Consider the following 21,665-nt stretch of genomic DNA (forward strand, 5'->3'; position numbering starts at 1 on the left):
GATTTTGAATTTAAATAAAATTATAACAACAGCTTATTCATAATCTCTCACATTATGGTCATATTTAATATTTTAATTTGAATTGTAATATCATTTATAAGTTCTTATCTAATGTCCAGGTTCAATGAATCTGACTCAGCCCACTTGCAAAGTGACTCAGTCCAATTCAGAAACCGAACCCATCCCAACAGTAATAACCCAGTCCAAACTGATAAATAAATTATAATTAAAATATTAAATCATAAATAAATAAAATTCTAGCCCAGGTCGCCTCACGTACGCGAGATGCCGAGACATTCGCCCAAATCGCCCTTTGACCCGACCCGGTGCGGTGCGGTGCGTGGCGTGGCGGGGAGGCGGCGTACGTGAAGTACACAAGAACGCAATGCACCATCACACACCTTAGTAATTGTACACTACCCATGTGTGTGATATACTATATAAAGTCAATACCCCCTTCATTTATTTTCAATGTGGGACAAAACACATTCTCATTTTTCAAGATCTTTCAAGCCACTAAGTTCAACTCTAATTCTCTATGGTTTTCATTCAGAAAAATTCTTAAAACCATACATAAAAGTTAAAGTTCACATATTATGGAACAACTTTCAATGATTAGATTTTAGGATTATCATCAAGAATATAATAAAATTATGATCTAAAATCCATTTTTTCTAAGATTTTATGTGTTAAGGCTGGTTCACCCAAAAATGCATTAGCGGAAGTTTCGAGCATTCAGAAAAGGTGAAGGATAGTTTCAACTAAATGTAATTATCCTGCTAAAGATAATTATTGAAGCAGTTTGTGAAGTTTGATTTTCGGAAGCTCGACCACTTGTTTAATTGCAAATTTCATATATCTTCTTACCGTTAAACCCTTAATACGTTTAAATGCTTACATTCTCATACTTCAAAATAACATAGCATACAAAGTTATATTCTTAGAATTTTTGAAATATCTTAAAAAAATTTGGATAAAATAATCATAAGATTCTATAAAGTATTTTATTGTATACAAACTATTTATTATTTTCTTATCACATAAGTGTTTTATTGTATACAAACTATCAGCAAGGTTAAATTTAAGATGGCTGAATCTCTGGTATTATATAGAAGTGCTAAGTGAAATTCAAAGGCTCGATAGATATGTATTATATTCTGATTGTCAAAGCAAATTAGACAGTCTCTAATTCAAATGGGACAGTCCCTTTATAAATGAGACAGGGAATGGGAAATTCTTTTTTAACTGCAGAATGAAAATAACAGTAATATAAATGCAGTATGCTGAAAACTGAATAAAGTATAAAACACCAGAAGTTTTCACTTGGTTCGACCTTTATACCTAGTCTATGGCCTACATCCAAGTCCTTATGCCAACTAGCATAGAGAAGATATTATATCAACTTTAATAAAGAACTTACAGTCTTTCCTTGATTACAAATATAGCACTTGAAAGAAACCATTTACTAAGCTAACCTTGCTACCTAGCCCACTGTTATTCCTTAGCCAACTAGCTACCTTGCTATACTTTGAAATCAAGTCTTGCCACAACCCGGCACAAAGTTGATATGAATACACGAGTACAAGAATAAACATATTTCTTACAACTCAAACTATTTCTTATTCGACTGAATATGTATTTCAAAAAGAATGAACAAGAGAGTGTTTCAGATGAAGAGAAATAGACGTGAAAGTATTTACTTTGAAATCTGAAATACTAGAGTTGTATTTATAGACAAAGACTAACATATTTTGTTTTCAAACAAGTGATAAGATAAATATTATCAAGAACGGTTTTGAAAACATTTGAAAGAGTCTCGAAGATAATAATCTATTAGAGAGTTTTGAAAAGAATAAAGGTAGTTAAAGATAAATATTTGAAAGATTCAAACTAAGTTTAAGATAAGGTTTGTTGAGAAAAAATTTATATCCACTCAAACTAAGATGTACATTAAAACCCTAAACCTTATCTGCTAGAATGTCTTGGAAACCGCAATCTTGCTTTTGCTTCTGTTGAAACAATCTGTTGAAGTATTATCATTCTGTTGTATTTGGTTCATCATCAGAAACTTTGTAAACTAACACTAAGTTGGTTGATGTCTAAACATTACAATTTGTATTCATTGAATCGGATAGTGTGGTTGTAATCATGCACTCTTATATTGGTATGTTTTTGGTTTTTTGGTTTTTGGTCTGTTGTAGAGGATTGCAAGATTTTTCGTGCAAGATTTTCGTGGGTAGGTTAAAAAATGTTGAATTAAATTTTGATAAATGAGGTACAAATTTGTTTGCCCAAACACTATCTATTCTAATTACTTACTAGTGATTGTTCCAATTAAATAATTTTTATTGAGAAAAGTGTCATAATAATATTATTCTCATTAGTAATATTAAGGAAAATCTAGAATTTATTTAGTGGGTAATTAATAGAATATTTTAATGTAGTATAACAAGTTCAAAGGAATATTAACTTTCAGGAAAATACAATTTTTTTGTGTAATATATTGTAAAGAATCTTAACAAATTAGTGAACATGTATTTCAACGTATAAACACAATATAAAATACTTAAAATATTACTCTAAATGTTTTATATAAACACTTAGGAGAATTCATTAAATAAAGTATAATAAAAACAATCTCATAATTAATTAAATATTTTCATATAAACACTTAAGAGGATTCATGAAAATATCCAAATAAAAGACATAAAATTTTAAAATATTTAGATTTTTTGAAATATTTATCAAAATAATACAAAATATTTGATAAAGAATATCAATTCCAAATTATGTAAAAATGATGGAAAATGGTAATATTAAACTTAATTGAAATACTAAAAAAATCTTATGTCCTTATCAAATTTAAATAAATATTATATTTATAGTAAAATAATTAATCATATCTTAACCACTTTACAAAATAATTAGTTTACATAATTATAATTTATTATAAATTATTAATATATTTTTAACAAAACACTAAAAAGTTCATTTAAAACAAATGCACTGTGACGCCCTCAATCTCTGGTTTAGAAAATGAGGACTCACACACCTCTAATCTAGAATTAAACAAGCATAAACCCCGATTAACTACTAACAGGATCAACTGGATAAAGTATGAGACAAGATTACAACTACCAATCATAAAATATAACTTACAAACCCAAAATATTATTAAATAAATGATATCGATTCCGGCTGGGAACCGACAGATAACCCATTATATCATTAAACATTTCCTTCTAGGCGCGAGCTCACTCACAAATACCACTACCTGCTCTGGCAACCGGAAGCCCTCAACACGGTAGGGACCACCAGGTACGCTCTTACAAGCAGTGCGCCTAAGCCTGGCCATCTTCTTGCTTAACTGCCATGGTTAGATTAAAACAAAACAAATGAGTATAAAACTCAGCAAGTAACTATATAGCAGTTCTACAATATCAATTCATAATATGCTTTACCAATCTCAGGGCATTCTACTTTATTTGATCTAGGTGGCAGATTTCCAGCTTTTAGGTTAAGGAAGGGTTTTGAAGGATAATGTGGGGCTTTCAAGGAACAAGGCTCAATGCAGGACGAAAGCCGACATTCATCACAAATCATTAAAGGATCAGAATAGATCTTTCAATAGAGGAAAGCAACAGTATTTCATTATATGGAATCAATCATATGATCAACAAATGCAAGAATCAGGGTTCTCGAGCTTTAAGCTTCACATTGACATAATCAACTCTTTTCAAAACAATATAAACCATTTTCATTTACAAGAGTCAATTTTACTGAACAGATAGTTTCAGTTCCCTTTTTAAATAATCATTTAGAACCCTTGATTGGATCACTTTATCTTTCCATTTCATTATATACGGGTGATCAGCCCGTACCGACCTCCATTCTGGTCTTTAAGGTACCAATCGGCATAATTTCAGCCTTAAGTTGGACTAGCCCCGCTAGCCTCTTACCATGACTGAACTAGTCCCACTAGCCTCTTACGTCCCAATCCAATCCATCAGGAATTCATTTGGAAAACCTTGAGCTGAAAAAAAAACAAATAGGTTTTCTAAAATCCATTTTATCATTACCAAGAATTTGAAATCATTCGGACTCTTTCAAGTCGAAACTCATTCTTAATTCAGATTTTAAGGAAACAAAGTTCAGGGAGTGATTCAAAGATACGCAAGGAATAATTCATAAGGATTTTGAATCAGGGATAATAAAGCACTTAAGTTAGAAGGATCAACATCTGTTTAGGGATCAATAGGGTGATTAGGAAAACAGGGTATCATTAAATAGGGTTAACAAGGATAATTAGAGGGTTCAATATAATCCATGGCTTAATAGATAACTTGAACAGAAAGGATAGATTATCAAAGGGTTGAATCATTAAGCTTATCAATAACAGTTTATCAAGAACAACGACAGGGTATCAATATCAGGGTTTCATAATTAAACAGTTCAATACTCTACATGGTATGAACAACATTCTCTTATAACCATTTACACTGCCACCTAGTATATCCTTTCCTTTCCTAGCCTGAATGCCCTCACGCTCTGAATCTACAATCAAAACCAAAACCTTAATCAGATTCTCAACTCTCGTTCCTGGAACGATCACTCAATACGATAACTTGATTATATCTTTGACTCGAGTATACGATTATAGCTTATACACATAAGCACATAGCACATAGCATATAGCATATAGCATATCCCTTTCTCGCAACTTTTATATCCTTATATACTTAACAATCAAAGCGTACTTGCTTAACCTTAGCTATTTCTCAAATCACACTAATATAACTCTTTTTCGACCATAGCTGTCACTTATAGCTCTTAATAACAAATGATTTAATTTTCTTTTTCTTTTGTTCCTTAATTCAAACCATACATACAAAACATAACCATATATATTCAATTTCGATCTCATATAATCAAGCACAACTAATGCAAATCACAAGAGTCATTTACGCCCTTAAACTTCATCCTTTTTAATCAAAAATCCGAATCATAATCACATTAAGAATCAAAATCAACACCTTCTTTTAATCATCAAAATTCAAACATAAACACCACCCCAATTTTGTCATGCAATCAAGTTTCCACTAGCCATTAAGATAATTGAAAAAACAAAAAAATTCCTCTTTTTTTTACTCCTAAGACCCATTCGGGTTTTTCCATAAATCAAACATGCAAGAATCAATTTTGACATGCAAGGTTATATATCACATTTCCCACTTGTTTTAATCCTTTACTAGATCATTCCATTCATTTAAACACCAAACCATGCATCACCTCGCGATTCTAACTTTAATTAACTCATTCAACCAACATGCATTCACTTAATCAACAAATTAATCCCTTTTAAACTCATTTTCCATTCGGCAAGAATCAAATTCACAACTCAAGGACTAAACATTGACATGCACAACTCGATCTTATTTAAAACTAACATGCAATTACTTTTTATGCTCAATAAGCTTAGTGTTTACTAAGATCAACTCATCAAATCAAATTCATCTTTTTAATTAGCAAAAAACTGAAGTATAATTTAACATGCAAACCTTGATTTTTGATTTTTCTAAGCAACAATCACCTACACACATCCATTTACTTCCTAAAACAATCAATGGAATCATTTTATCAATCACATATTCGAGTTTCAACAAAAGAAACAAAACCCTTTTTCAAGCTTTCAAGAAACCATAACATGCAAAGCTAAGAAATCAAATTATCATATCATAGAAACTCCACCGGCTCTCCTTGGATCATAGCTGGTGGTGGTCGAACTTGAGAGAGCCCATAACGGGTCTCCTCTCGATTTTATGACCCCAAAAATTTCTTGAAATCACTCTTATAGTTATGTATCAAGAAATCATTTTCCTTGAACACCACCATAGTGACTAATCATCAAAACACTTGCAAACACTTACATGCAAATGGAAATCGAGAAGTATACCGAAAATAAAGTCTTGAGGAAGCAATATTTTTGAGTTTGAGTAAAGTTTGAGGGTTGCATGCAAGTGAGAGAGATGAGAGATGGAGAGAGCCGAGAGAGAGAGTGAGAGTGTTCGAGAGAGAGAGTGAAGGAAAGAAAGAAAAAGAGAGAAAGGGAAATGGGGTGCACGGGAGGAAAAAGAAAAAAAAGAGGGCAAATGGATTTATATACTACCAAAGCAAGGGCAATCTTGTAATTCACTAATTCCTTTTTATGCTCATTGTCCCTTTTCTTTTTACTCAAATGCAACAAAATTAGATATAACATATTTCTCTCTCGGAAAGTCGGAAATTATTGCAAGTGACGATTTTAACACGTAAATCTCGAAATTAGCTTTTTAACCATTACTCATAATAGATTTTTGAGCAGATGGTTGATTTTATATGAATTTCGCAAGCTCGCTTTAATAATAACATTTTCCACATAAAATCAATTTAAAAATGCAAAGACCATCAAATAAATCCACTCATCATTTTTAAAAAGTCTCTGGGACTACTAAGAAGATATCAGAACAACTCTCATGTTTTTATCTTACTCGGATGATTTTATAAAAATGCGCAAAGGTTAATTAAACCTTTATTTAAATCACATAATCCCTAAAATGTCACTGAACACATAGTCATGCACACAGTCAAACAATCACACATATACAATCACATAACGACTCCGGTCTGATCATAGAATTTATCCTTCTTTAATCTTTATCCTTTTCTACGCGTACTGGGTCACGTTCAACCTGACGGCCCGACGCTCAGCATTTCGATTACGCTTCTCATATCATTATCAATCGACACGTCACTTAGGACGAAATACTTTATTTAAACATTCATTTCATAATTCATATTTTATATTCTTTAACTCCTTATTAGGACGGGTTCCGTTCTACCTGACGGCCCGACACTACAGCTTAACTTCTAAGCTGACTCTTTAAATTGGAACGTTTTGATTTACGCTCCTACATTCTAATATACAGAAAAAATAATTAATCAGCACTTAGTCACATAATTATTATCACATCACATAACACATACTTTATTGACCTAATTACGTCACAAAATTCTCAGTCGTCACATGCACAACCATTTTTAATGAAATATGTCTTTATACAAAAACACTTTGTAGAATTTTTAGAATAATTTATATTAAAACACCTACGAGAATTTTAAGAAATAATCTTTAAATACTATAGTCAAATATTTTTAATAAAATTTATTTAATTATTTATTTAAAGTTTTATTAAAACACAACATAAATCATTAATAAAATGCTAGTCACATTATTTAATATTATTTATGTTTCTGGCTCTATAAACCTTGATATTGTTCATTTCTCATAAATACCCGACCTCCTAACAATCTTGAAATTTTAATTGCATAACACGATCATTTTAAGTTAAGAGAAAAAGATTAAGAGAATTTTAACTATTATTTTATATTAAAAGAAATTTTTAGAAGTGTTAATCATACATTGAAGACTTAATGGAATCTTATTAAGTAATTTTAAAACATAAATTAATGTGAAAAAATAATTCAAATTTAAAATAAATATAAAACATTCAATATAACAAAAAGAAATATTTTAACTCATTGAATTTATCATTTTATTCAAATAATAACATTTTATATTTTGGGTAACATAAGAGAATATTGGCCAGTGTCCCACCAAAATTTAAAAATTATTAATTTGAAACACTAAAAGTCTTACTAAAATAAAACAAATAAAATTGCCCAAAATTTAAAAATAACCTATGAATTAGAAAATAAAAAACTATTTATATTGTGTATTTTATGTGTGAGAGTATTATTAATTTTTTTATTTAAGATTAAAAACATATAAAATCAGAAAATAAAAAAATTTATACCAGGTACAAACAATTATGTATGAGAGTGCAATTAATTTTTAATGTACTAACAAATAACACAGATCTCTTAATATAATCTTAAAAGTTTAATTAGATATTCAAATCTAAATAAAAAATAATACATTATTTAGTTTTGCTGAAAAAGAATAAAAATAATTTTAACTATTTTTTACCATTTATTGTTAAAAAATGAAATTGAAAATACTACATTAAAACACTTAATGGAATCTTATTAAGTAATTATAAAAAAAAATGTATTGATTTAAAAAAATGATTCAAAAGTAAAATAATTATAAAATATTCAATATAACAAAAAGAAATATTTTTAGTAACTCTTTGAATTTATTATTTTCTTCGGATGATGATATTTTGTATTTTGGGTAACATATGAGAATTTTGGTCAGTATCCCATCAAAATATAAAAATTACTAATTTGAAATAATTAATCCAAAATAAAAGTTTCAACAAAATAAAAAAATAAATTATTCTAAATTTAAAAAAACATGTGAAATTAAAAAATAAAAATTATTTATATTGCGTATGTATGTTTGATGGTATCATTAACTTTTTATTTAAGATGAAAAATAAATAAAAATAAAAAATAAAAACTTTTATACTATATATGTATGTGTGAGAGTGTCAATAATTATTTATGTTGTAACAAAATAACAGACCTATCAAAATAATTTTAATTTTTTGTTAGATAATGAAGTGTAACAAAAAATAATTATTTCATTTTATTTAATTGTCAAAAAATAAGCTTCATTAATACTCCAAATCTTTCAAAATTATATTCATAAGTTGGGGGACATTACCCCCACTCCAGCCAGAGCTACAGAATTAATATGTCTAGCTAAATAACAAGCCACGTTGTTAGGAGAATATTTTACAAATCTCAAAGATCTTTTAAATTCCCAAGAGTAGACTTACATTCTTCAATAACCCTCCCCAAAGTATGATAGCATAACAAACTTGCTACTAACTGCTCGGGCAACTACTAAGCTATCTGTTTCACCTATCATATTGCTCAAATTTTGGTTCTTTATCCAGCTTGATGCCTTTCTCACCCCTATTTCTTCTGCCAGTTCTGGGGTTACGTTCCCTTGAATGCACTTGGAATATGTCTGCATCACTGTACCAGTATGATCCCTTGCAACCATCAAACACTGAATCAATGTGAGGTTTCAAAAATAGTAGCATCAGTGTTGATCTTTATCATATATTAAACTCCGGGACGCTCCAATGCTATGCACTGTCTTCTTGTGACATATGACAAATAAACCATTTGACAAGTAACCCTTAGCCAAAAAATGTACCAATATGAATAAGAACTAATTTATTACACTTGAAAGAAATTTCAAAACCACTAGAAACTAAACAGTTTCCACTTATTATATTTCTACACATGTCGGGAATATGATGCACTCTAGTCAGAGATAAAATACGTCATGAAGTGAACTTCGGATCCACGTTTCCAACTCCATGTACTTGAGCAGCACTAGCATTCCCAATCTTCACAGTCAAGCTATGACTATGTTGATAAGATACAAATAAACTAATATCAGCACAAATATGGACATTAACTCCAGTATATATCAACCATTCATTTGACATATAGGTAGAAAATATTACAGGGTTGTAGGATACATACCGGTGAACGTCGGTTTCAGAAGCTGAAACCTCACCAACGACCATGTTCACTACGGGCCCACTTGCAGTTCCAAGAACAACATTCGTTTGCGCTACCACCTCTGTTTTTTTCGCTTTCTTTGTAGGGCAGTCCTTACTCCAGTGTCCAACCTGCCCACAAGACCAATATGGTTTGTTTGTCTTGGATTTCTTGGCCTTGTACTTGTCACTCTTAGGTTTATTACTATTAACTTTCTTAGAAACAACCTTACTTTTCTGTCCTACAGTTGCTACGTTTACCTTCGAGGTACCGTGCTCAGTTTCCATCACATGTCCCTATTTGGACTTGTGTTGTTCTTGGACCGAGATGTCCAACATAATATTGGTCCAGGTGATCTCTTCTTTCTGTCTTTTCAGGGAAAGAGAGAACTATTTCCAAGACTTCGGGAGCTTTTCAATCACGCTCATAACCTTGAACTTCTCAGGGAGATCCATTTCAGACTCCTTCAAAGCATGCACTATCATCTCGAACTCATGCACTTTTTTAGTCATGGACTTATTATCCACCAGCTTAAATTTAAATAACTTAGCCACATAATACTTTTCCAGACCTTGTGAGGCAATACTATGTGTCTGGTCCAGCTTCTCCCATAAGAGTTTTGCGGAGTAGGAATCAGAAGAATAGACATCAAACAAAGTGTTTGTTAGAGCAGCCAAAATGGCCGCCCTAGCCACCCCATCCTTCTCAGCCCATTTCGCAAAAGCCTTAACCGCATCAGCCTTTTCTTGATCCATAACCGGTTTCTCATACTCCACAACCGGCCACAAACCCTTTATAGTCAACCATAATTTCATCCTTTTCTTCCAGCGAGAAAAGCCGATGCCACCATTGAATTTCCCCGGCAAGCTAGTCAATTCAACGACTTGTGGAAAACTATAAGTGGTTCAATCAATGACCCCAACAGTTACACCAGAACTACCACCACCTAAAAGAACCTCAGTTTTGCTAACCATTATGCTAAATAATATATAACTAATTATCTCTTCAAGAATATTGGAAATATTGATTATTACAGCAACATAGAGGCAATTATATAACGTATTTAGCAAGCCAACGCCAAGATAACAGTTAACAAAATAAAACATGTAGGTAAACATCATGCAAATCAGTAACTGAAAGAACAAAGAAAGAAACGAAAGCGTACCAGTAACTATAGCTTTAACACAGTGATAAACAAGCAGAAAAGCAGTCGTAGCCAACAGGTACAATGCAACAAGAAACCAAAAAAACCAGTTGAGTCGTCAGGCCTTGCTCGAAGCCCTAACTGCTCTTGAAGAGATAATTTCCCCCACCTTCTACGTTGGGTTTCTTGTAATGCATCCTCCAGGATAAAACAACTATGGACTTGATGTTCACAGCAACAACAAATCCAACTCCGACTAGCACCTCAGTCGCCGGAAAAATTAGCAGCTCAGAATAGTATTTGGGAGAGAAGAGAAAGTAGAGAGGAGAAGAGAATGTAGGGTGTGGTATCTGCAACTCAACACCTTAGTCCTCTATTTATAGTAGAGCCTAAGTGTAACTAACCACCCCTTTTAATATCAGAATTAAACTCCACAATTTATAAATAAATCAAAACTGATGATTTTGAATTTAAATAAAATTGTAACAACAACTTATTCATAATCTCTCACATTATGGTCAACTTTAATATTTTAATTTAAATTATAATATCAGTTACAAGTTCTTATCTAATGTCCAGGTTCATTGAATCTGACTCAGCGCACTTACAAAGTGCCTAAGCCCAATTCAGAAACCGAACCCAGCCCAACAGTAATAACCCAGTCCAAACTGATAAATAAATTCTAATTAATATATTAAATCACAAATAAATATAATTTTCGCCCAGGTCGCCTCGCGTACGCGAGATGCCGAGATATTCGCCCAAATCGTCCTTCTACCCGACCCGGTTCGTTGCGTGGCGTGGCGGGGCGGCGGCGCGCGTGAAGCACACAAGAACAGAATACACCATCACACACCTTAGTAGTTATACACTACCCATGTGTGATATTATATAAAGGCAATACCCCCTTTATTTATTTTCAATGTGGTACAAAACACATTCTCATTTTTGAAGATCTTTCAAGCCACTAACTTCAACTCTAATTCTCTATGGTTTTTACTAAGAAAAATTCTTAAAACCATACATGAAATTTTAAGTTCACATATCATGGAATAACTTCCAATGATTAGATTTTAGGATTATCATTAAGAAAATAATAAAAATTATGATCTAAAATCCATTTTTTCTAACATTTTATGTGTTAAGGCTGGTTCACCCAAAAATGCATTAGCGGAAGTTTCGAGCATTCAGAAAAATGTGAAGGATAGTTTTAACTAAATGTAATTATCCTGCTAAAGATCATTATTGAAGTAGTTTGTGAAGTTTGATTTTCGGAAGCTCAACCACTTGTGTAATTACAAATTTCATGTATCTTCTTACCGTTAAACCCTTCCCTTAATACGTTTAAATGCTTAAATTCTCATATTTTAAAATAGCATAACATAGAAAGTTATATTCTTAGAATTTTTGAAATATCTTAAAAAAATTTGGATAAAATAATCATAAGATTCTGTAAAGTGTTTTATTGTATACAAATTATTTAATATTTTATTATCACATAAGTGTTTTATTGTATACAAACTATCAAATCTAAGATGGCTGAATCTCTGGTATTATAGAAGTTCTAAGTTGGTTGATGTATAAACATTATAATTTGTATTCATTGAATCGGATAGTGTGGTTGTAAACATGCACTCTTATATTGGTATGCTTTTGCTTTTTTGGTTTTTGGTCTGTTGTAGAGGATTGCAAGATTTTTCTTGCAAGATTTTCGTGGGTAGGTTAAAAAATGTTGAATTAAATTTTGTTAAATTAGGTAAAAATTTGTTTGCCCAGAAACTATCTATTGTGATTACTTACTAGTGATTGTTCCAATTAAATAATTTTTTTATTGAGAAAAGTGTCCTATTAGTATTATTCTCATTAGTAATATTAAGGAAAATCTAGAATTTATTTAGTGAGTAATTAATAGAATATTTTAATGTAGTATACCAAGTTCAAAGGAATATTAACTTTTAGTAAAATACAAATTTGTGTGTGTAATATACTGTAAAGAATCTTAACAAATTAGTGAACATGTATTTCAACATATGAACACAATATAAAATACTTAAAATATTACTCTAATTTTTTTATATAAACACTTAGGAGAATCTATTAAATAAAGTATAATAAAAACAATCTCATAATAAATAAATATTTTTATATAAACACTTAAGAGAATTTATGAAAATATCTAAATAAAAGACATAATCTTTTAATATATTTAGATTTTTTGAAATATTTATCAAAATAATACAAAATATTTAATAATGAATATTGTTGTGCAAGACATATTTGTACTTTAAGAAGACCAAGTCAAATTGACAACCCTAAGTCAGTTGTATTGTAATCTTAGTTTGCATTTGTACTTGTAACATTTAAAGTCTGTAAATATGTAAAAGAGCAGACTGGAGTCTTTTTGTTTAAACAGTATCAAGCCTAATGATTCTATATAGAAGAAGATCATGCCTCAGAAGAATTATGAAGAAGTTTGGAGTTGAATAAATCTATTTGGATACAAATATTTTAAGTCAAGTATCTCTACAAGTCACATATTTAGTGTTATAGAGAAGTCACTCGAGAACTCCAAATGACTTATCGAGAAGTCAGGAAAGCTACTAAAGAACTCAGAGAGATATCGACAAGACAAATTGAAGACATGAAGATTGGAGATATCGACAAGTCATTTCTTTACTAGAGAACTCAGAGTTATCGACAAGTCAACATTCATTAGAGAACTCTGAGTTATTGATAAGTCAAATTCCACTAGAAAACTCAGAGATATCGATAAGCCAAAACTCACTAGAGAACTCTGAGTTATCAACAAGTTAAATTTGACTAGAGAACCCTGAGTTATCGATAAGTCAATAAGTCACTAGAAAACTCAGGAATATCGATAAGTCAAAGTGAAGATATGAAGACTAGAGATCTCGACAAGCCAAATTCTCTTATAGAGAACTCAGAGACCTCTACAAGTCAAATTTATAATGGAGTATTAGAGATCTCGATAAGCCAATATACTTATCGAGATGTCAAGTTCTCTATAGACCAATTGGAGATCTCGAGGTAAAATCTCAAAGTACAAAATTGCAGACCAGTTCAATATCCAAGATTTACAATCAACAAACAATCCAACCAGCTGGATTGACAAGTCTACAAAAAGCAGCTTGAAGATTGTGCAAGATCAAGGGTGAAGATTAACTGACAAAGAAAGATCAAAGTTAATAAAATCTGCAAAGATATGCTAAACCAGGAATGGAAGATATACTTTTCCTAAAATGAAAATGACAAGTGACAGTTTACTAACGTTAATAGCATGCCTTATTATACACTGTGTAAACCAGCAGTTAACTAAATTATAAAGTTAACACTGGTCCTTTTTTAGATGTAACAATTTAGATCAGGCACTCCTATATTCTCTCAAGAAAGAAGCTAAACTCTTTATCAACAAAGAGCCTAGAAATTTTGTAGCAAAACATTCTTAATTTTAATATAAAATTAAGTGAGTTTTGAAAGATCTGTGTTCTTTATTATTACATGTTTAATTTCTGTATGAACACATTTCACTACAATATTTGATTTACTTTATTCACAACCCCAAACAGTTCAAGAAAAGCATAAAAATGCAAAAACACATTCACCCCCCTCTGTATGTAATTCATTACCTAACAAGTGGTATCAGAGCAAAATCTGAAAGTAAACAGATTCAAGATCTTGGAAGAATGAATACACAGAAAATCAGTAGCATCAAAATTCCTACCTTTGACAAAGCTAACTATACTCTTTGGAAAAAGAAAATGTTGTTGTTTATCAGGATGACCAATCCATTCTATATTCAGATTCTCAAAAATGGGCCCTTCACTCCTATGGTTAGAGTTGAAGAATCAACAGATGGTGATATGGTCATTCCAGCTCATTATGCTCCAAAAGACCCTTTTGAGTACACTACGCCTGAAAAAGAGAAAGTTTCCCTGGATAGTGGCTTGCAATTAATATTGATAAAGTCACTTGATAATGTAATGTACAACAACATTTTCAACTGTGACACTGCCAAGAAAATCTGAGAAAAGATTGAAATACTATATGAGGGAACTGAGGAAGTTAGATCTAATCAAAGAAGGATACTGATTTCACAATATGAGGGTTTCATGGCGAAGCCAAAGGAAAGTATCACTGATGTGTTTGAAAGATTCAATAAGCTGATAAATGACTTGCAACTCCATGATAAATACTATGAAGCTGAAGAGGTGAACTTGAAGTTTTTGCTCACACTCCCTGATAAATTGGAACAGAAAATCTCAGCAATCAGAGAAGGGAGAGATCTAAGCAGAATAACACTGGAAGTTCTTTATGGAATCTTGAAAACTTATGAATTAGAAATGATTCAAAGAAAATCATTAAGAACTGGACAAGGGCATTGTTAGTCCCTTAACAATGTAGCAAGAATTACAGAAGGGGGGTTGAATGGAATTCTTGAACCTCTTTCTTGAAATAAAAATGTTCAACTCGATTATTGATATATTTGTTTTGATTAGCACAACGCGGAATATAAACTTAAATGAATCAAAACACAAGTAATTAAAAATAAGAGTCTTTAAAAACTTTCTGGTGGATTTAAACAATTCCACCAGAGATATATATAATATATCGAGAGGACTCTGTGTGCAGAAATGCTCACAGCTGCTTACAAAATAGAACTGCTGAGAATACAGGAAATGCTAAAGATTATGCTTACAAAGATTTCTCTGTTTTGTGTTTCTCAGCTATCTTAGTTGTTTTTTTATTTGCTACTCTCTTGGTTTATATAATACCAAGATTACAAAGTCAAAAAGACTGAACAAATATAAAATCTAACAGTCTTAATCTTTGCTGCTTTTTGTCCTCTATTACCTAGTTAATGGGCTTCCACAATGTGTTTGTATACAACTCGACGGCTGTGTGTCAGCTTTCACTGTTCAACTGATGTTTGAATTCTTGATATGATCATCCGTCGACTCTCAGATCATCTGTCGATGACTTAATTGATCATCTCTCGACTGCTATTTTAAACATCCGTTGATAATCATTTGATCATCCGTCGAAGGCTTTGTTAATCATCCGTCGGTAGCTATTTTAGCACTTGACTTCATTTCACTTATACAGAATTACAAGACATTACTTATGTACAATTAATCAACCTATTCTGCATATCTAGTTAAAGTCAACATGACTTATATGCTACTACAGATTCTATACAAAGGTGCATACATCACTGTGCTACAAACTTATTATTACATAAGCTACTCACTCGATGGATAATAAGTTAATCATCCGTCGGCACTATAATGAGTTATCCGTCGGGACTATAATTCTTATCCGTCGAGTGCTACATTATTTCACTAAGTAAAATCTACTTAGATGTTTTGTTTAAGTGATCATCAAGTACACAACATATTCACAATAATCTCCCCCAATTTATGTCTACTGGAATTGTAGCCATAAATTCAGAGATACTTGATGATAACAAAACATCCTAAACATATATCTTTAAAGATAAGTAGATAAAACTGAAAGTGCTTCAATTAAACAAAATGTACAAGGTTTGGCTCACAGTCAGTTCAAGATGCTCCTCTAGCCTGAGTAGGTTTTTCTAGTTCCTTGAAGGTCTGGATCTTCTTCCAAGCTTTCTGTTGTTTTCTTCAATTTGATTCTGGAGCTGCCTGTGGAATTCTAGTTCATCAGATTCTGAGAGATCTAGCATTTCTTGCATCTCCAAGAGAGTCTCATTGCTAGAGATACTTAATTAGTCTTCTAGTCTGAAGAATCTTCTCACACCCTTGTCATCCATGAATTCCATCAGCCAGTAGGGCCTTAGATGCACTCTTCTCCCTGTGTATAGGATGATTAGAGTCTTTGGGAGTGCATCTTTAGCTCTAACACTCCTCAGTTCTTCAATCCTCTTCAATACTAGTCTTCTTGCAGTTACATTAAACCCAAAGTTTTTTTTGAAGGATGAATAGACTTTGATCAACACAACTTGGCTTTCTTGAAGTATCCTGTGAAGAGGCCACTGCATCTCCCTTCCTCCTCTGTACTTGAACACCAACCTTTCAGGTAGGTTTCTGTATGGATCAATTGCCCTTACTTCATCCAGTTCATCCAGATAAAGGTTTAGATCTGAGAATTCTTTGATGTCACACAAGTACAAGTAGTCTCCTGTAACACCCCCAAATCCAGGGTCGGGGATCCGGGTTGTCACGAGTTCCATTTCCCTTAATAACACCCAATCTTAATAATTACTCAACTACCCTGTACTGTGACCCCACAATAAACACACACACCACACGTTATAGTCTCAGAGATGAATATCCAAAATAATCACAAGTCGTTTTATTCCACAATTATATGTCAATACACCTTAAAAAGGTTTCTGAATAAATTTACATTTCTTTGCCATTATTACAATTCATAAATATACATAAATCTGGTACATCAAAAGTTGAAAGCCTAGCCTATTGGTAGTTCCTACCTCAGCTACGGCGGCATCAATGCTTCTAGAAAACTGCGGAACGTCTCCTAATCGCTTGCGAATCGGAAGCTTAGTCCTGTTCATCTTTTCTATCTGTTGTTGTGTAATGAAAGAAGAAAGCAAGGGTGAGCAGCAAGCCCACCAAAATAATATGTATAATGATTAATAGTATATGAGCCTTCTCTTAGTACTCATGAAAGTCTTGGTCAAAAGAAATGAACCAAGTTTGATATCTTAATGCGATGAAGTCACAAAATATTCAGTATATATACATATATACTTTTCAAAATATTGGAGGTCCTCTTCCATGCATAATACACACAAAGTCCCAGTGTATAACTGTATAAAAAATATCGTTGCAAGGTGATCTCATATATCTAACCTTGTCTCAACGTTATTCTGAAAATCTTTGTCATTCATAAGACAATTATTAACTAGATATAAGTTTAAAAGATGAAGTTACCAAATGCTTCACTACACTTATATCATTTATAAAGCTACTTGAGCTACCATTGTTCAAAGTATAAAGAGTTTTCAACAGTTCATCACATAGATGAGACTACAAGACAAGATTTGAATAGATTAAATCTTTGAAATTCTATTAAAGGAAATGAAGTCATGATATACTTCATTAAGTTCTGATATATATATATATATATATATATATATATCCACGTTTACATCTTCTTTATACATTTCCTGAAAACCTCTGTCATGTATAGTATGAACAGAGTTGCAATATCCAATAAATTTGGAAAGGAAAAGAATTTGGCATAAACCAGATATCTTGCTGATCAGGCAAAGATACCCATAAGTAACCTTTTCTACTAGTAGATGGACGAATTCCCCACTGGTCATCACCCTGGTCGTAATAGGACCTTATGCTGGACTGCCACTCAGCCACTTATGCATTTGATGGACTCCCACTGAGCCACTTACACTATCATGGACGCCCACTGAGCCCATGTTGCTTATGCCGACTCAATAGATGGACTTACTTCCCGAACGTTGGGTAAGTAATCAATTCATTTACCAAAACTGCAACCGTGTTGCGAATATAAAATACACCACAGAGCCGGATCCCTCAGGTTTTGAGCGAGTATTTAAATCCCCTTAAAAAGGAAGATCTTAAATATAAAAATGAGTTTTGGGATCCGCTCTAACTTTTAAAAATCATTTTGAAGACTCGAAAACACTTTAAAGAGTGTTTGGAGTAAAGCTGATTTAATGAAGTAAATCAGTCCCCAGAATATTTAGAAAATGTCTGAATATTATTATTTAAATAATATTCCCATAAAGAATAATCTTTATAAAATAATTGAAATAGAAGTATTAAAACTTATACTTGAAATGAGTATTAAATAACCAAAGATATACTTATATGAAAGTACTATCTTTATTTGAATAATCGAAAATAAGTTTGATTATTGACACCTTATTCTTTAATAAAATAAAGAATATATCTCAGTAAATAATCGGAGTCATAGATCCTCAAATGAATATTCAAATAATATTCATTAAATAATATAAACTGAGTCATAAGCCCTCGAATGAATATTCAAATAATATTCAAATAATAAAATAAAAGGAGTCATAAGTCCTCGAATGAATATTCAAAATAATATTCATTTAATATAAAGGAGTCATAAGCCTTCGAATAATATTCGAAATAATATTCAATAATAAAATAAAGTTAAAGTTATCGAATAAACCTTATTCGATTAATAGTTTTGAAAACTATGACCATATATATATATATAAGTATATATATATATATATATATATTTATATCCATATATACAAAATCTACTCGGGATCCTCGACTCCCGGTTTTAGAAAATATTTTCACCTTTGGGTCCCTATACTAAGGGTATATGCAAATTACCGCTATCCTCTAGCATAGGTATTATCAATTGAATCAACAGATATATATGGAAAGAATACGAAACAGGCATGCATATATATATACCATAGCAGCATGCTTCAATATATTGCAACATTTTCTAATTAACCAACATGCATCTATCACAAGATAATGCAAATCCATATATACATCACAACAACAGTTATAACGGGTAGAAAACTTGCCTGAGCGAATGGGGGTTACGAATGGCTCGGGACGAGTCTGGTAACCTATAAACAACAAGTAAGTTGGAATTAAACCAAAGTCACTTGTAAATCTATACTTTAACTAACTTAGACTCTAACGCTTCTTTTGCGCTTACTGATTTTCTTAAGTCACTCGAGTACCCTCGGCTCCACCATTTTTAATAATTTAACCTTTATGAGTTTTAAGGCGATTCCATCGCGAGTGTCTTACCAACTGCCTACCACACTTACCATAAATGTTTCATGCATTAATTAACCCTTTTTGGTCTTTAACCTTTGTTTCAAAGTAAGGCGAGGGGAAAAGTTTCATTCGCGAAACGCTGTTACTTGAAACGGTCGTTTCTCCTAAACCGTGCATCGGAATCGAACGAAATACATATCAAAACGAAGCTCGTAACATGAGCTATCTAAACATGGCAATGGTCAAAATCTAGCAGGGGGTTCTCGGGTCCTAATGTTATGCACAAAAACAGTCTAAAGAAAATCGGACGTTACGACAGCTATGTTTACGCGATTTCCCAATTCAAAACCATTCAAAACCAACCCAATTCAACCTCAAACCAAACATACAACCAACATCCATCCTTATCACATCATAACAACCCCAACCAATTCCATTTTAACATTCATACTTATGCCTAAGCTTAACTTTAACCATACTTAAGTTCTTTTAATCAAAACAACAACATCTACCATTCCATTTCACTACCATTTCAAATCCCAAACTCTAAATCACAACATCAAGCTACAATATCACCCTACTAATCAAAATCATCTTATAATACATAGGAATCTAGGGTTTGGAGATGATATACCTTCCTTGAAGTGGTGGGAGGAGCTAGGAAGCCTTAAGAAGCTTTGAGAAGTCTTAGGAATGCTTGGATCTTCAAGGAAAACAAGAAAAACTTCAAGTTAAAAACTTGAAAACACTATTCATTGTCTTCTTCTTTGATTAAATGAAGAAGATTGAGAAAGAATTGATGGCTTAAACTCATGATATAGCCCTAACTAAGCATGAAGATGATTAGGGAATTATCTTACCAATTTAGGAGGCTTGGATCTTGAGTTTTGAATTCTTGCCCATTTGCAATAGTAAAAAGCCGAGAGCATGAAGAACCATGCCTTGGTTTCTTTTTGATTTTGATGAAAAATGATTTGCTTGGCTTGGTTGGTTTGATTTTTGTGTTTGTTTTAGTAAATTACCTAGTTGCCCTTGATTTTGTGTGGTTAAAAAGCCACCACATCTCCTTCCTTCCCATGTCATGCTTGTGTCATCCTCATGATGTCATCCTCCCCTCCTTGTCCTCTTCTCATTGGTTGGGTGACATCATCCTCTCTAATCCCTTTGATTAACTTCCTAATTGTTTGCCTAATGACCGCTGATCTGTTATATGGTTCGCTTAACTTTCGTTTTCGTTTATCGTTTGAAGGATCATACCCGGGATCTTATTACTTAGGTTCCCTTAACCTTTCTAAATACATTATTTCCTTTTTATGATCCTCTATTATAATCCTTTAATTTAAATCCTTTTATCCTGTTACCTTATACTCAATTCTTTCCGTATCTATTGGATTTCCGGGAAAAATCAAAGTGTTCGGATTTGGATTTTGACGATCTTTACATACACTTATATCCCATATAAAGTACTAATAAAATCTCAGAATATCCATATCAGAACCCCTACATAGTGTGGCATGAAAAGTTTTCTCATTCAGCAAAAACACTATTCATAAGGGTTTCAAAATTTCCCAAAAATTGGGGTTATTACAGTCTCCCCTCCTTAAAAGGATTCCGTCCCGGAATCAGATAGAAATGAATAGGGATACTCTCTTAGCATTGCACTTTCTAACTCTCGAGTAAATTTTCCCACATTGTGGTCCTACCACCAAACTCTTACTAGTTTGATAACCCTTCTCCTAAGCACTCGTTCCTTCTTAATCTATACCCTTCCTGGTTGCTCCATATAGGTTACGTCTGGTTGCATGTCTATGCGCTCATATGCCCCTATTTGTCTGGCATCCGAATTACACTTCCTTAACATTGGTACGTGGAACACGTTATGAACTTGCTACAGGTTCGGGGGTAGAGCTAGCTCATATGCTAACTTCCCAAACGTCTTTATATATCCCAGGGTCCAACAAATTGTAGACTTAGCTTTCCTTTCTTTCTGAACCTCATCAATCCTTTCCAAGGGAATACCTATAACAACACTAGGTCCCCTACTTCCTATTCTTTGTCCTTTCGTGTCAATTCAACATACTTCTTATGTCCATCTTGGGCTACTACCTGCCGTCCTCTGATTAGATCTATTATATCCTTGGTCCTTCGGACTACTGCGGGTCCGAGCATCTTGCGCTCTACAACTTCATCCTAACATACGGGAGATCGACATTGTCTTC

The sequence above is a fragment of the Apium graveolens genome, chromosome 10, assembly GCF_009905375.1.
Source record: "Apium graveolens cultivar Ventura chromosome 10, ASM990537v1, whole genome shotgun sequence".
In the NCBI taxonomy this organism is placed as follows: Eukaryota; Viridiplantae; Streptophyta; class Magnoliopsida; order Apiales; family Apiaceae; genus Apium; species Apium graveolens.